This window comes from Vicia villosa, linkage group LG1, assembly GCF_029867415.1.
Source record: "Vicia villosa cultivar HV-30 ecotype Madison, WI linkage group LG1, Vvil1.0, whole genome shotgun sequence".
NCBI lineage: Eukaryota > Viridiplantae > Streptophyta > Magnoliopsida > Fabales > Fabaceae > Vicia > Vicia villosa.
Window position 1 is genome coordinate 51,861,019 of NC_081180.1, and position 19,226 is coordinate 51,880,244.

Consider the following 19,226-nt stretch of genomic DNA (forward strand, 5'->3'; position numbering starts at 1 on the left):
ATTGAAGCGTTTGTTGAAAGGTGTACTGAATAATTCTCTTAAAATAGAATGCATAACCAAATAAACTGAGAACTACCCTGCCCCAGGTCATGATCAAGGGTTTTAATTTGTACGTGAAAGAAAACTTCTACTCCTTAGGCTCAAAAGGGTTGACGAGGGATTAACATCCTTATATCTCCACTGTTTAGGAATTGAAACAATGCCTGTACATCGTCAGCATAGTCCGCTCAAAAGCATATTGTATGAGGTTGCAGTATCGTTTTCGTCATCCTCCCTCGAAAGGCATACAACTTTAACAAGAGTTGAATATCACAAAACATATGCAAAGTAGAGACGCAGTTTAAATGAGTGATAGCGAAATAATGTATTCAAGACAAACATATGCAATGCACTGATGATGATTATTAAAACAAATAATGTCTATCATAATTTGAGTGTTTAAACAAACGGAATAGAAATTGCAAGAGAAAGTAAATCTAATGATCTAAAGATTCATCCTTCTAGCCATCCATAACATTAGCAATCTTGTTGTGATTAGGCATGGGAGCAGTGATCACATTAGGAGTTGCAGGAGTGTCGAACTCAATTTCACCAGCATCTATCATATCTTGAATCTTATTTTTCAGGGCCCAACAACTATCAGCATCATGCCCAGTAGCATTGGAGTGGTAAGCACATGTAGCTTTGGGATCGTAAGACGGGCTTGCAGTGTTGGGAAACTTCGGAGGATCCTTTACGGTGATCAGATTGGCTTTCAGCAGATATTGTAGGGCTTGAGATAAAGGCATGTTGATCTTGGTGAATTGCCTCCTTGGTCTATCTGTCTCGCGTTGGTAGTCTTGTCTAGGAGCTTGTTGAGATATTGGTGCAGAGATGAGGACGGCACCAACAGACTGATTCTGGTCATCCTTACTACGACTCTTTTGACTATGAATAGCATTTGATTGATACGGCTTCCTTGTAGTACCAGAGGCAGAACCCACTTGAATCTTCCCACTTCGAATACCATTCTCAACACGTTCTCCAGTCAAGATAAGATCAGTAAACCCAGACGAAGAACTACCCAGTAAGTGACTATAGAATGGTCCAGTTAGCGTGCCCATGAACATGTCCACCAATTCCCTATCAGTCAAAGAAGGTTGGACTCTCCCAGCTAAATCTCTCCACTTTTGTGCGTATTCTTTGAAACTTTCTTTAGGTCCCATAGACATGCTTTGCAGTTGCATGCGAGTTGGTGCGAGATCGGAATTATATTGGTATTGCTTATAGAAGGCAACAACTAAATCTTCCCAGGTATGGATGTTGGTACTTTCCAGTTGATAGTACCATTCGAGTTGAGTTCCAGATAAGCTTTCCTGAAAGAAATGGATCCAGAGCCTCTTATCAGCAGTGTAAGGTTGAATCTTCCTTACATAAGACCTCAAGTGTAGTTTAGGACAAGAGACTCCATCATACTTAGCAAAGGCGGGAGTTTTGAATTTTGGAGGAATAACGACTCCAGGAACGAGTCCTAATTCTTCAAAATCCAGCCCAGGTACCTTTTGAATTTCCACGCTTCTTAGACGTTCTTCCAACTGCCTATACCTCTCATCAGATTCATCCTCATCCTCGGGATACTCTTCTTCTTCTTCTTCCCCATCAGAACCTACATGGCTTCCCTGATTGTTCTTGACACTGATATCATCTCTCTCTTCATCTTCCTCATTCTTGGGAATTTCAGCATCCTCAGTTTTCTTGGGACGACCTTTGAACCTTCTACCCAGATTGATCACTCCTTTGGGTTTCTGAGTCTTCTTTTCCTTCTTAGTCAGAAGGACTTTCAGTTCATTTTGCCCATTGGCCAGGTTCAGAATCAGGGCTTGAAATTCAGCATTCTGAGCTTGGAGATCCTTGACAGATTGTTCGAGATTCATCTTTCTTACTGGAATAAACAGCAACAAAGATGAGGCATTTGATTTTATGAAACCTGTGATGTGATGTTTATGAATGATATGGTTATGCATATGCAATGTTTTCAAGGATCCTTGGGAATTTAGTTAGCAATATTAGAAATGATTTGGTCGCATCTTCGTTTGAAGAAATATGGACTTTGTCTTTGAACATCCTTCTTTTGAGAATCGAGCTCACCATATCAAGTGGGTCATAGCCTCTGATTCGGGATACTCTTAAATTTGAAGGCACATGGCTAGAGGAAAGTAAATCCTCTTGCCCCTTGATAGGTACTGAGTCTTTGAATTGGAAGGTACGTGGCCAGAGGAAAATAAATCCTCTTGCCCCTTGATAGGACTTTAGTCCTTGATAAGAGCACCTGAAATAGTGCGCCCTAAATCTCTAAGATCCTTGAAAGGGTTAGTTAATTATGTTATGCTTATGATGTCATGATGTTATGTGAATGCAGTGCATCAAGCAAAGCGTAAGATAATAAGGGTAAACAAGTCTTTTTGGTAAAACCTGCAGGGTAACAAAGGTTAGTAGTAAACACAAACAAGCCACACAAGTCACACAATTTTGTCTTAAGGCTTGCATGGAGTCTGATCAGGTGTCCTTCCCATGGGTATTTCTATGGATAAGGATATTTCAGTAACGGGTTCTACCAAGTGACTCAGAATTGTCAGCCCCTCTAAAGCACCCTCGAACATGATACATACATACCATGCAATGATACTTTGAGAAAGAACCTATCTGAGTTGTAGTATCGGGTAGCGACTATGCTCTTAACATACATCAAGAGTAGTCCCCCCACTACGTTCCTAAAAGTCAGGATGGGTTAAAGGTTACTAACGGTCCTTGAGCTCCGACTCACCCACAGGTATCCACACGAACTTCCCTCATACAAGAGAAGCATGTAAACACCCATAGAGGCCTAACTCAAGCGTGAACTCTCATATTGACCAATCCCAAGCATACACAAGGGAGGTCGCCATGACTATGCCACTTCCTATCTTAGATGTACTTGAATCCGGGAATAGGATTCGTCCTTCAGTTAATTCCCAAAACGCCCCTGAAAAACAAACAAAGCAAACAATAGAAAACATTTAAAATGAATCCTAAACTTTTAAGGTAACCCCTCTTAATCGAAATTCCCCAGCAGAGTCGCCAGTTCTGTAACACGGTGAACTGACTTTTTAATAATGAAAAATGTTGCGGTAAGCAAGAGTCGCCACCGACTTTTATTTTATCCAAACAGATTCGGAAAGGCAAAAAGAAACAGAAAAAACCTTTTAAAAGAAATCTAAGTTCGGGGGGTAATTTATGCAAAGGGAAGGTGTAAGGCACCCTTTGCATCCATGGTTTTCCATGGGCTCTTAATTGCTTTGCTTGCTCGTTTGTTTAGAAAAGGTAGATGAAAGAGATAGGGACTTTAGCTTGTGAATAAGCGTTGCCCTTTTGAAAAATTATGAGAAAGAATATAATGAAAGTTTGAGCATTGCAAGGCAATTAGGGGCAATTACCTTAAACTCAGATGATAGGTCTCTTTTTAGCCTTTCAGAATGAAAGGGTCTATCCTTGCCATAAGAGGGCAGGAAGCCTTTCGTTTGGAGGTTGAAGGGTCATCGAAGCATCCTTTGCCATAAGACTGTCCCATGCCATAGAGGGGCAGGTAGTCTAAGGCAAGGATCAGAATAGCCTTTTTCGTAGGCAGCCAGAAGATACCTCAGCCTTATTCGTGGGCAACTTCCGAGGGTCGAGGTCATATTAGTGTATCGAAGGCAGCATCATTTTAGGGTCTCATGACCTTTTATCGAGGCAACATGGCTGAGGTATCCTCATATTCGAGGGACTGGCTATTCTGCAAAAAAAAACACAAGGCAACAAGGCAACAGGCAACAGGCAACGAGGCAACAAGGCAACAGAGAGGGTTACCCCAAAAGCGTGCGTGTGTGCACCAATCATGTGATTCAATTCAGATTATATTATCTTGTGTTTAGTTATTCTAATTAATTTAGGGTTGCACTCCCTATTTTACTAACCACGCAGTACATAATAATATAAAGCAGTAAAGGGGGCGGGAAATCGTAACCAGTGGATCCCTTATCAGGGTTTGATACAAATAATAATAAAAGAAATAATAAAAGGGGTAAAATTTTAGGGTTACCAAACTCGTGGCTTTGGCAATCCACAAACCCTGAAAGAAAGAAAATAAAAAAAAACTGGGTGAGTGTATGGCTAATTCGAAGGTACTCAGGATTAATCTAAATAAAAATAAAAGAAAAATAAATTAATGATGAAAAAATAGAGAATACTTAGCTTCGATTGGAATTTGATCTGATATGGTTAGAGTCGGAGGAAAACTCGGAGGTAACCCTGAAAAGACAAGGCAGAACAAGAAGTGAACGCAAGGCAAACCCTAAAAATAAATCAATTTAAGAGATAAATAAAATTGAATAAAGCAGCACACTTATCTTCGAGGTTTGTTGAAGACGCGCACTCGAGGCGAATTATATGGCTAACCCTGATAATAAGAAAATAAAATAAAATCAGTGTAGGGCGTGATCTTCACGAACCCTAATTAGGGTGCGAAGTTGAATAAAAAAAAATAATAATTTAATTAATTATTGGTCTCGCGACCTAATTAATTAAATCGGAACCAGGAAAATAATTTGAATGTAATAAATATTTTTAGGAGATTTTTGGAATTAAAATAAGGAAAATATGAATTTTTGAAGTAATAAAAGTAATTGAATATAAAAAAAATGATTTAAATAAATAAAATTTTAAAATAAAATATTTAATTGTTATTATAATTATATTTTATAAATAAAATTTTATAAATTAGTTCATGTAAACAAATAAATAAATATGTATAAATATAAATATATAAACATAAATATATAAATAGAAAATTATGTAATTAAAACTAAAAAAAAATTAGAAAACACTCAGCTGGATCGTGTGTGGTAGGGCGCGTGGGAACATGGTGCACCTGTAGGTCTGGATGCGTTGGATTGTAAGAGCGTGAGATCTGATGGTGGAACGCTGAGGGAGCATGGCATCTGCATGGAGCGTGTTGCACCGGATCCAGAAATTCTCTTCCCCTGATGCGCGCGCTTCCCATTTGAACTGGACCACTCGCGTGATGACACGATGTCATCTTCTTCCCACCTTCCGTCGTCTTAGGTCTGTGATGACCTTTAGTGACGGCATGCCTCCGTAGGTGAAACCTGTGCATTACGAATACAGGAAAACAACACCAAAAACTTTTCGCGAGGCCACTGTTATGCTCGTCTAAACCTCACGAAGACAACCATGGCCCCAATTGAACCTAAATTTACTTGTATGAGAAAACCCTAATTGAAGCTTGCTAATCCTATCAATGGTGGAACGGCCATAACAGCATAGAAACACGATTAAAGCTCCAGAAACAATCAGTATATCATGACAAACACACATATGCAATTGGATTTTAATATGGATGCTTGAATAAACGTAATCGGTTCAATTTAGGTTTAGACAAACCGTGAGCAATAGAGAATGATTCTTGATGCTTCAAGCCTTGAATTTGATTGAGAAAGCTTTCTTGATGCCTTGGGAACGTGTTGAGATCGATTAGAAGCCTTGAATTGGCTTGCAATGCAGAATTGTAGTTTGAACTTTTTGGTGAACTTTGAACTCGGATTTTGGACTCTCTGGCTGCAAATTCGTTCCCCTTGCCATCTGATATTGTTATGTATATATAGGAGAGTGATTTAGGTCAACAAAATTGGAATAAATCTTTATTGAATCAAGAATTGAATGTGATTGGAAATTTGATTGAAATTTGCCATGGATCCTTTCTATATTAGGCCAATCTTGGGATTCAAGCATCATGAACGAAATATACTGATTGGTGGGAGATATTTGATTCAATTCTTGACTTCAAATTAAAGAAAAATCAAATCTTGCATTATTTTTGTATTTTGTATAATTAAATCATGATTTTATTTAATTAAAATCATAAAATAATAAATAAAATAGCAAGAATAAAATGCTCCTAGTTCTAGCACATGGATGGGCTTAGAATAAGGTTAGAACCAAAAGATTATAGGCCCATTTGGAAATTTTTAGAGTTTTGGCCCTTTTCCTTTCATATTTTTTCTAAAAAATAGTCCAACTTTGACAAGGTGTATCTCCCTCAATTTTTGAGGTATGGAGGTGTTCTATGACATTTTGGAAACCTTAGAGAGTCCTTTATCCGATGCCTTCGGTCTCATATCAACATCATTTTCCATTCTTATCTTTTGAAAAACATGTCTTTTTGTTGACTTTTGAAAAGGACCTGTAATGTATGAGGCCATAATTCTTAAACCATTGACCTATGAGCTTTGATTCTTGTACCATTGGATAGAGGAGTGAATTCCCTTCAAAATGAGCTTTGGTGCGAATTTTTCTGATGAAGTATGAATTTTTGGTGAATTTTTCAAAGTTTGGTTGACTTTTTAGTTCATGCCCAAAATAGTAACTTTTGACTTTTGACTTTTCTGATCTTTCCTTGCATCATCATGATCAACCCTTGATCAAATGATGATTTTAGGGTTATGAGGATGTTTTTGACCGAATGTCTTGAACTTTGACTGTATATTGACTTGGAATGACTGTTTTGCCCCTTGAGAGTCGACTGTTGACCTGATCAGGATTTGAGGGACTAAACTTACATAGAGATTCTTTGGGATGTTTGTGACCCTATGGAACCACCTTGAGCCATTGATTCAATGATTTTCCTTCTAAGAAAAAAAAAACCCTAGTTCAGATCTTTGTATAGGAGAAATTGTCTAGGAGCTTTGCATGTGGATTTGAAACTTGAATAAGAGAAATAATGTGGGCAAATTTTGGGGTATGACAGCCTGTCTCAGGTGGCTTTCCCCGTTGACAGTAGCTTTGGGCGGCTTTCCCCGTTAGCTAAAGCATTTCCCCTGTCCCCAGGTCACTACTCCGGTAGTTTTGTTTGATTTACAAGTTGAGCTCGTTTGTGTGCCATTATTATGCATTTGCTTTGATTACTACTTTGGTAGTTTATTTTTTTCTCGAGCAGGGCTCGATTTTATGTATATGGTTGTGATGCTTGTTCAATATCTTCTTATTTGCGATGCTTGTTCGTATGGTATCTTTGTGATGCTTGTTCACACACTTGCACATGTATGTCTGCTACATGTTGTTTGCAACGCCTGTTCGTGTTATCATTTGTGATGCCTGTTCACACACTCACATTCGTGTATGCCTGTTACATGTCTATTTTCTATTTGTGATGCTTGTTCACATGTTCTTATTTGTGATGCTTGTTCACATGTCATGTTTGCTAGGATCTTTGTGATGCTCCTTGTTTGCATGCTCCCTTAGGGTGCTCGGTTCCGTTTCTTCAGGAGACGCGAATCTAGATAGAAACATAAACTTTTGAGCCGAACTACGGTGCTCTGATTTCTCCATTGCACATTAGAGGTACGTAAGCACAGGGTACAGACACCCTGGCAAGCGAACTTTTATTTTTTTGTTGTTTTGTTCGACTTTTTCCTTTATCTTGTTTGTGTACTATTTGCGTGTTTCCTGTTACTTGTTTATCTTTCCATTGCATGTTTCCCTTATCACTTTGCATGACACACACACACACACACACACACTCTTAAATTAGAAACTAGCAAGAATGGATCCTGTGGAGTACCACAGACGTGAGGGGTGCTAATATCTTCCCCTCACGTAACAGACACCCTTACCCGTTCTCTAAGACTCGTGCTATTATTTGGTTTTCTTCGATATTTTCCATTCCTCCGCGTAGGATAAATAGATGTTCGATAGAGACTTCGTTGTTTTTGTTTCGTTGAGTTTTCCAGTTTCTTCAGTATGAAAGCGTCCCAATTTAATTTCAAAGTAATTTACCTTTAAATTTTAAGTTTTGCATTATGTTTTTTCCAATTGCCTTTATGTTTGTTTACTTTATCAACATTTCAAAGCTTTGGCCCAATTTTACATACAATCCAAACACTAAAATCATTTGAAACCTAGCACCATGTTCTAGGATTTTATAGCCGATCCTGCAAGTCAACTTTAATAAGAGATTAGATGTTGTTTATCATAAATCTGTGTAAATAATTTGGCACACCTGGTGGGACACGTTGTGTTAAGTTTGCACAGTTTCATAGTTTTAGCATGTTTTTCATATAAAATCTCTCAACACTGAGTGTGCATGAGATTGAGAAGTGGTAGGAAAATGGTAGATCCTAGAAACATCAATCCAAATAGGGAATAACTCTCAGGAGGAAATATAGTTACTTCACATTCATATGATACTAGTGTATCCACGCCGAGCACGGTGGCAGTAGCATCGACGGACCAAAGTGGGCCATCAATTATGAGTTGGATGCTATGATTAAAAACCAGACATGTGATCTTGCACCCTTACCTTCACATAAGAAAGCAATTTTCTATAAATGGGTATTCGAAGTAAAAATGCATGCCAATAGAACTGTTGAAAGATATAAAGCACGACTAGTTGCAAAGGGTTTTACTGAGACTGAAAGCTTGGATTATACATATTCATTCAGTCAAGTGGTGAAGATGACCACCATTAGAGTACTCTTAGAAATTAAAGCAGTTCACAACTGGCCACTATTCCAGCTTGATGTAAATATAGCTTTTCTTCATTGTGATTTCCATGAAGAGGTGTATATGAAAGCTCCTCCAGGTCTTCAATTACCTCATCCAAACCTTGTGTGCAAGTTACAAAGATCACTATATGGATTGAAACATGCTAGTAGACAGTGGAACACAAAACTTTATGAAACCCTCATTGCTTCGGGTTACACTTAATCCAAGGCAGATTATTCTCTTTTCACCAAACATTTTCCCCAAGGTTTCACTGTTATTCTTGTGTATGTGGATGACTTACTTCTAGGAGGAAATAATCTTAATGAGATACAACCAATTAAAGCACTATTACATGCTAAATTCAGCACCAAAGACCTGGGCACACTTAAATATTTTCTAGGCTTTGAGGTTGCTTGAAGTATGCATGGAATCTCCATCTTCCAAAGAAAATATGCCCCCAATTTTATCTAAGACGCAAGCCTTCTTGGTGCAAAGCCTTGTACCACACCCATGCAATTTCATCTCTAGCTTCACAAAACATTTGGAGTCCCTATATATGAACCTACCACATATAGAAGATTTATTGGACGTCTATTATATCTTATTCATACCATACCTAAGATTGTGTATGTTGTAAGCAAACTGAGCCAATTCCTTGATGCTCCCACGGACAAACACATGCTAGCTGGACTTCATGTCTTGAAGTGTCTTAAAAATAGTCCAGGTCAATGGCTCCTCTTTAATTCATTTTCTTCCTTATGCCTCGAAGGTTTTTCAGATTCAGACTGGGGTGCTTGTCCAGACACCCACGTAGCCACCTTTGGTACATGTTTCTTCCTTGGTGATTCACTTATAAGCTGGAAAAATAAGAAACAAGCAATAATTTAAAGATCTTCTTCTGAAGCTGAGTATCGTATCTTAGCTCAAGCAGCATGCGAAGGTGTTTGGCTCCTCTATCTTCTTGCTGATTTTTAAATACCTCACACAATGCATATAATCATATACTGTGACAATAAATCTGCCACGCACATAGCTGCTAATCCAGTTTTCCATGAAAGAACCAAACATATTGAAATCGATTGTCATGTCGTGCGAGAGAAAGTTTTGGCTGGTGTAGTTTATCTCATGCCAGTCACCACAAAGGAGCAAGTTGCAGATATCTTCACCGAGTCTCTTCATATAGGTCCCTTCAACATCCTCCAAGCCAAGTTTGGAATGATTGACATCCATTCCAGCTTGAGGGCAGCTGTGAATGATGACGAAGCTGAAGCTACACACACTAACAATAATAACTAACTCCTCTAAGTTAGTTATTGAGTTAGAATAGTTTGTTATCTAGTTAATTGGTTGTTATTCCATCAATAGCTATATAAGAACTTCTAACTAGTGTAATAGATTCAGATTGAGCAATATAATTTTCTTTCTTCTTCTTCTTTGCGTGCAACATTCGCTTCCGTTTCCATCAAGCAATCACTGCACCAGTTCCTTCATTAATGAAGTTGCACTCATGCATTGCATGTTCACATGAATATCTCTAATTTAATCTTATATGGACAAACGTATTGGGATTTTGGATATTATTAATGGATTTTCAGTCAAATCCTGCTACAACATGGTGATGTCAATGACTCGACCAAATTAAATTCCTCGACATGAAGCAGATGCTTTAAAGTTGGTATGGGCAGCAAAAGTTAGAATTGAAGGTTAGAAAAGTATAAATTTATTGAAATGTTAGAAAAGTATTTAAATGAGAAGCCGTGGGAAGAATTGAAGGTAGTCGGTTTGAACAAGATAAATCTAGATCGATCATGTGCAGGCTGATGTTGTTTGTTTCAGTTTGTTGGTTTTCTAGATGCTGCATATATTGTTTCTATCTGGTCAATCTGAATCTTTATTTGAAAGGGTGTTGTAGGCTTGTAAAACTGGTTGGCGAGATGTGTTGATGTGCATAAGGTATATCCTTATGCACGGTGCATAAATACACAAATATTGTTTATATTACTCAAAGTATTATATTTATTACACAAAATAATATACAGATTACTCAAAATAGTATAAATATTACTCAGAATAATGAATATATTATTCAAAATAGTTAAAATTCAATATTACTCAGAATGGTGTAAATATTACTCAGAATAGTGTACTCATTACTCACAATTAATAATTACTCACAATTAATAAATGTGTACAAATAATGCATATATTATTCATGGATTATGATATTATTACTCGTTTTTAACTAAAATATTACTCGGGACAATTTAAATATTACTCGTATGAGACTTATGCACCGTGCATAAGATATATCCTTATGCACATCAGCCTGACCCATGGTTGGCTATCCATTTTCTCTAATGTAGGATATATATGTTTTACTTCAATTATGATATTCATAATTGATTAGAGTTGGTAGATTATGTGATGGGGTTGTGTTTTCTCTTTTTCTTTCTTTGCATCATTTATGTTGAATCAAAAGCTCATTCTGTCTCTGGGATCTCTTTGATCCTTTATTATTTGTAAAAGTTGTTGGAGTACCCCTAATAATATTTTTACTTATAAAAAATATATTTGTATATTGTATTCATAAAATAAAAAAGAAAACTCACCATATTGAGAGAAGAAGGAATTAAGAAATGGATGTTTGGATTTCAATATGTTATTATTAAAAAGCAATTTTTTAGAGTGTTTCATTTTTTATCTTTACTAAATTATGATTTACTAGTCAAATCTAAAAAAAAACATTGACTAAAACCGTCATAATCTTTTAATTTTTTTTACAACAATTAGTGTTATTTAGATTTGTCTAAAATGTGAAGATTATGGCTGGTTTAGCCCCCACAATTTTCAAAAACTAGATTAGTCTAAATAGTATTATCTGACAAACATATATGGTGCGTTTGATTTGTAATAGAATGTGTATTGGATAGTATAGTATTGGACATATAACTAAGTTATAGGACAACTTTTTGTACCATCTCTTGTTTGATATCTGATGCACAGGACAGACAATTTTGTAACGTCTCTTATTTGATATGCCAATGTATTAGACAAAATCATACGAAATTTACTCTAATACCCTTTATAATGTTTAACATTTAATTTTTCACTATGTAAAGACACAAAACATATTAAAACCAAATCACTAAAAAGTATATCATAAATTAAAAACAAATCATAAAAAAAATACATAAAATTAGCATCACAAATATAGAATAAATAAATATATTAACCAAGTTTAATGTTGATAGAGTTCAAAATAAATCTTAATTAAAACATAATCTTCAAATGACATCATCAAAATTTTAAATTTTATCACATTCTCATAATCTTTCTCACAAAAGACATTCTTTGGGAACCTTCAAACTCCCAAAAGAATTTTTCATACTGCTGATTTTGAGAAAATTTAATCACCAAGTCAATTTCCTCTTCATCAATTAATCTCAATTTTTTAACCTCTTCAACCAAGTCAGATTTTGAAGGATCTGACTTTGAAGGATCTGGAAGTTTTGCTACAACTTTAGCAAAATCAGTCGTCACAACTTCCATTTTGCCATTAAAACTCTCCAAAAATTTAGTGGCTAATTGATCACGTTGAGGTCGCTTCAAAGATGGTCCTGGAGTTATATTTCCATCAGAAGTTGGTGAATTATCATGTTGGTGCACCGACTCATCATTATCACCAACTTGATTCTCAATTGTTTCATTTTCACCACCATCATCGACCCTACGACCATTTGCACGATCTTTTCCAAAAATACCTTGCAATTTCTCAAACTCTTTAAACTCTTTATTCACATGATTTCCAACTTTGGGATGTTTCTGCAAGAAATATACTCCCTCTGGCCTTATTTATAAGCAAAGATTCATTTTTTAGGTTCATTGAGTAATGAATGTATCTGATCTATTATATAGACCAGATACATTCATTATTCAATGAACTTAAAAAATGAATCTTTGCTTATAAATCAGGCTGGAGGGAGTATATATTTTCAAATGAATAAATTATTCATAGCAAAACAACACATTGTATAAAGAATATGTTTAATACCTCCAAATATTGAGATAATACTTGACTATTGTCGCAAATGACACATTTTTTTGTATCATCCCATCCAAATCCACTAGTGTTCATTATGTCAACAACATCATTCAGCTTTGTTGACCACCTCTTCATCTTGTTAACTATTTGTTTCACATTGATAGCTATTCCTGAAATTTTATTTTTCATTCTCTTGCAAACTTCTTCATGAGTTCTAGTCTTGAATATTCCATTCTCTCCTTTGTTTCCAGCCACCACCATCTCTTCTAATATAGTGAGTAAAGTTTCTTCTTCAATTGTACTCCAATTACGTCGGACTCTAATGTTACTCATCGATTGCTCACTTATAATTCCATCTTCATTTTCCATTTCTAAATACCAAAAAATTCAAGAAAAATTATAATAACCAATATCATTCACAAGTGCAACAACAGAAAATAAATCGAATAAAAAATCAGAAAAAGATATTGACAATCACATGATAATAAATTCAACTTTATTCTAAACATAAAAGAAACTAAAAAAAGATTATGCAATCACATGGTAATAAGTTCACAATTCATTCATACCCAAAATACATATCTAATAAACTGGTTCTATCTAATGCCTATGTCTATTCCTCCATTCTATAAATATTTCTTGAGCATGCACATCCCTCCTTTGAGTCCATTGATTACTAGGTTCAATAGTTTCCACTATATTGATTGTTTGTTCTCCTAAAGGTAGCTTATCTTCTGCAAATGGAGAAAATTCTTCGGGATCCATTGTCATGTTCACACAGATGAAGTTATGCAATAAACAACAACCAAGGATCATTCGAAATTATGTTCTAATAGAGTAAAACGACGGGCTTCTCAATATAGCCCATCGTTTTTTCAAAATGCCAAAACATCTCTCTATCACATTTCTCTATGAGAAACACTCAGTGTTACTGCTATGTAAGTCCCATCTAAAGCTCCTAAGCAACCTTAAATTTTCAATAAATGGTCCAAATTAGTTTGCTTAACCAGAAGAGTATATTACGATAACTAGGTAAATATTTATTACCTTAAACCATTTCCATCTTTCATCAGAGAAATCTTGAGGTATAGGTTCTGATTAGGTAAGTAAATCATTTCGTAATCTCAAAACTGCGGCCACTTAAAACCTCACAAAGATGTGCAAATATGTTTCTACACATTCTTAATTCCCATATACAATGAGAATCACTCATACTAGTAATTGATTCCAAAACGTCCCTACGTGACTCATACCTTCCTAAAACTCTTTCATTCAAAGATCTTCTCTCATAATTATCACTTACAACAACATTCAAGAAAAAAAAACCAACAACATGCATGGCTAGAATCTGAATATACATCTTCCAAACAAGAAGATAATGAAAAATTTGCTTATCATCCATTTAGACTACATATAAAAAAATAATGAAAAAATTAGTGATGAATAAAAATATAAAAATTAATTGAATTCAAAATATTTATAAGTTATTATGTACATGTATATTTCATGTATGAAGAATGCTAATGTTTTCTTATATTAAAAAATTGAATATAGGAAAACATGAAATGAAATTCTTCTTCGTATGTGCTAACGGTGGTAACGATTTTGTTTCATAGATGCTAATGTTTTTGTTTAGTATGACAGAGAATGAACACAACATGGAAAAGGACAAAAAAATTAGAAAACACGAGAAAAGATTGTATAATACAAATCACAACCACTATTATTTTATGTTATACCAGAAGAGTGAATAAATAAAAAGGAAAACTAGAGCAACTAAATTAACAAAATAAAGTACCTGAGCAATAAATTAAGGAGGTTACCACTTGCATATGAAATTTGTGACGTCGTCTTCTGCAGTTTGTGAGAAGAGGCGTTAGGTTTTAAGAGCAACAATGTTTTGCTGAATATGAGGAACCGAAGGATAATTTAGTATTTTTATTTATTTGTACGTGGAACAACATTTTGTTCGACACTTAAGTGAGTGACAAAAAAATAGATAGTTGTCCAGTCCCTCATTCCTTTATTTGTGTTGTTCTTTATTTATTTTTTAAATCAAACGATGGACAAATAATTTTGTCCTATTCAGTCCCTATTTTTTAACAAATCAAACGCACCCATAGGGCGTGTCCGAATTATTCTATCCGAACAAAAGGGTAATTTTAGAAATTTATAGGATTTAAAAGTAATATATATGATGTAATGACCAATCCTTAAAATATGGATTTGAAAAGATATTTTTTATCATGAATATTTGAAACAATATTTTGAAAATTTGATTCAATTTTCAATGCTATCCTCTAATAATAACTTTGGAAGTCCCATATAGATAATCATGTCAAGTGCAACACATATGGAGATTAAAAAAAAATCTGGAATATCAATTTATAGTGGCATACTTAGGGATAATATAGGATAGGAATATTTATGGGAGCTTTCTTATATAAGACTAAAGTTTGGTTAAACACATATGACTCCAATCATTTATGGGAGCTTTCTCATATTTATGGGAGCTTTCTCGTATAGAAGAGGAATGATAGGAAGAGTGTCTTTTTGATACTCTCTTACTCTTGGGGAAAACACATATGACTCCAATTATTTTATGTGGAACTCATTTTTAAAGTAAAGGATCCACATATGTTTCACTCAATAAGAGAGTGAGTGTTTGAGAGAGTGTTAAAAAAAGATAGTGTTCTTAACCGTCCTCTTGAATATAATCATGTTTGCTATCGAATATGCTAACAAAAAGAATTAGAGAAATGTTTGGATTGAAACTATTCAATGATGGTCATTTGTGCCTTTTCTAGAGTAAATATTGTCCATTAAAATATATTAATTAAATGGAATAATATTTTAATGGGGTTAAATATGTTTTTGGTCCCTATAAATATCTGAATTTTGGCTTTTAGTCTCTATAAAAAATATATTGACTTTTAGTCTCTATAAAATTACTTTTGCACTCACTTTTGATCCCTCTATAGGGACTAAAACTGAGTGCAAAAGTAATTTTATAGGGACTAAAATTCAGCATTTTTTTTATAGAGACTAAAAGCTATTTTAGGTAATTTTATAGGGATTAAAAACATATTTAACCCTATTTTAATGCTATATGTCCCTTTAGATTCAAGATATTTCACATTTTTAGAGAGTAAAATGCATGTGCAGATCGATTAGACAATAAAGTGTTTTTTTTTTATTATCACACTTGATGAAATTCACTTATTTGTATTTTTAACATTTTTTAGGAATAAATTAGGCATGCAACTATCGTTTTTACTAGATTTTTTAGAGGTTAGATTTTATGTTCTCACTCCTTTTATGTTTTTTTATTCAATATTTTGCCTTTATTAAAAAAGATAATCTCAATTTAATTCAATAAAATAAATTAAGTTAAATTATACAATACAACAAAAAAGGGTAGTTAATGGTCTTCTCCTAAAAAAAGGATGAAAATTCTAAAAATTGAGTAATATATTTTAAATAATATATATTTAAATTGACATTGACTAATATAAGTTACAGGGAGCGGACTTTGGATTCATTGAAAAATTTTTGGAGATTGATTATGTTACTTTTAAAATTTCTTTATTTAAGTGTAAGTGAATTGACAATAACACTGGTGTAGAAATCTATGACTTAGGATTCACACGGGTTGATCTTCGAAAGATAATTTATATGAACGGATCATTCATCATGGTAATCTAAACAAAATAAGTTTTTTATGTCATTGGTCCTTCTAACACAAGATGGTCAATTGTTCTACAAGGAAAACATATTCCTGATAGTAATGAAAATCAAGATTAAATTTTGAGACCACTTAATTTGCAACATATGTATGTCTCTCATCTGAAGAAAATGATTCAGACAATGTGCATGTTATTTGCCATGATCAACAATAGGAGATATGGAAAAACTACTAAGTAAATGTTTTATATCACTTAGTAATATATGTTTATTCATTTTATTTTTTTATTCTTTTCACTAAGGATTTAATGTTATTTTTTTTTATTATCCTAATTTGTTTCAAATGTTGTTTAAATTATAGGTGCATAATGACCGGTTACAAATCACATAAGAGAATTTTCGACCGACCTACAAGACTCTGCGTTTTGGTTAACCATTTGTTTTAGTTTTAGTTTTGTTGTACCCTCGATTAATAAAAAAATCAATGGATAAAGAGGCAAGTTGTCATTACGCCCTTCGTTACCTCGTGTAACCGAAATGAAATCCCTTCGTGTCTATGGTTAAATTTGTTATACATACATATATATATATATATATATATATATATATATATATATATATATATATATATATATATATATATATATATATATATATATATCGAAATTTTAACATTGAACATACATTTTAAACAATATACATTATGTTGAAGTATGTCTTAAAATCTTTGTTGATGAAACGAAAGAAAACATGTTTTGAGATTGTCAAAAATCAAAAAATCAAAAAGTAGTCTAATGTGAGTGGTTCACGGTTAAGAAGCCTTTAATTAAATAATCTAGAAGATACATGCCTAAAAAGTCCAAACATGTTGTACTAAATAATGACAATGTGAAGGACAAAGAGTATGATGAAACTATAAATGTCATAGTGAATGACATAGTGAATGAGGACTCTGTTGGGTTATCATAAGGAGCATTCACATTGGGTCAAGAGCAACACACAAGTGAAAGAGAGACACCACATATTCACCCAAAACCTTAAGGTGATAGGTGTATGGATCCTCTCACTTATAAAGTGCTCAACCTCCACTTTTCCAAACAATGTGGGACTAATAACTCACACTTGTACACAATAGACTCATAGTTTAAAGTAAGGCAGAAAATCATATTCTTAAAAATGACATAGATAAGTCATTCAAGGGGAGAAAGAGGTTAATGCTAATGTGGAGCATTTATCAGAAACAAAATCTCTGAATGAAGAAAAAATAGTAGTTAAAATCGCTAAAGATTTGAATGAGAATTTGGATATTGAGAAAAGCGGCATGAATATAGAAAGGAGCAGCCTGACCTTGATTTTGTGGTTATCAAAATGAGCTTATGCATCTTGACACTAATGATAACAATTAAACTTGAAGCAACGAGAAGAAAGGTTGTGCTTACTCTTTTGTTAGCCTTGATATAGTCATTTGTAATCAAAATTAAATAGATAATTAGAACACCTTCAATTGCTCCACTTTGATCGAAAATCACTCAAACCAATACCCTATTCTTGTCTAATGTGACAAAGAAGAATTTAATTCAGCTAGGTCATTCAAATTTTTGATGGTTTAGACTCAAGTTGCTAGTTACAGACAACTGATTATTTTTTAGTAGTATTACGTCATTTTAAAATTCAAAAAATCCTACAAATAGTTTTTTCTTCTTATTTTCTATTTGAAATGGGTTCTTCTGCTAACCAAGTTCGGGATGTCATATAGTTAGCAATAATATATTTATATTTTCTATTTTCATTTTAGCTTAAGGAATTTTACAAAAAAAATAAAGGAGATTATAGCATTTTAAAAAAATATATTAAAATAAGTTATTTCTAACTTATTTTAAATATATTAAAATATATAATTTAAAAAAATTCATTAAAACAAATTTAAATATTATTATTTTAATATAATATTAAAAACAGTTAAACATTTTTTAATTTCAATCTTAAAAAATGCTTATTTAATTTAATTTTTTTCACCAAAAAAATGGCACTACAACAAGGACTTAAACTTGTTATTTGTTAATATTATTTTAAATATATAAATATGTTAGAATATTATTTTAATTCGTTTGATTTTATAAATATTTGAAAAAAATATTATTACAAATAATTAAATATTTTAAGTTTGTAATTTTTAGTTTAATATTACTTAAAATTGCTTTTGGTTTGTTTGGATTTTAAATAAAAAAAGAAAAATAATGTGTTCATAGTTAAATAAGTTTTTATTTGTAAAATGATGTACTCATAATTAAATGAATTTTTACTTGTAAAATAATGTCTTCTTAATTAAATAATGTTTATTATTTGCAATATAGTATGTTTATATATATTTCCTGGCTAACACAAGGACAAATGATTTTTTTTAATAAGAAATTTGTTTGGGTTTCAAACTTGAGATCTTGAGAGGAGCACGCTTTCAAGACCCAAGTGTTTTACCGTTAGACCACACACACGCACACAAGGACAAATGATTGTTTTGTTGTTTTAATTTTTTTTAATTTCACTACAAGAAAATGTAGGATTATCTACCAAAATTTTACTACCAATTATTTTCATGGTTAATCTCAAGTTACAAAACAACCATTTAACTTATAATAACAAATTACTTTATTTTACACGTATTCATTTATTTTAAGTTAACAAATTACTTTATAGTTATTTTTTTAGTTAACACGTATTCATTCATTTTTTTTTTTATTTTTTACTAGTTTTATTATTATTATGTGTGTGTGTGGTCTAGTGGTGAATCGCTTGGGTCTTGAGAGTGTGTTCCTCTCAAAGTCTCAGGTTCGAAACCCAAATTTTTTCTTGACCCCATAATCACTTTTTCTCCTTCAACAATCCAAATCGCTGCTTCTCCTTCCTTCATAGATTGAAATCGCTCATGAATTTCTCAAAATCTACT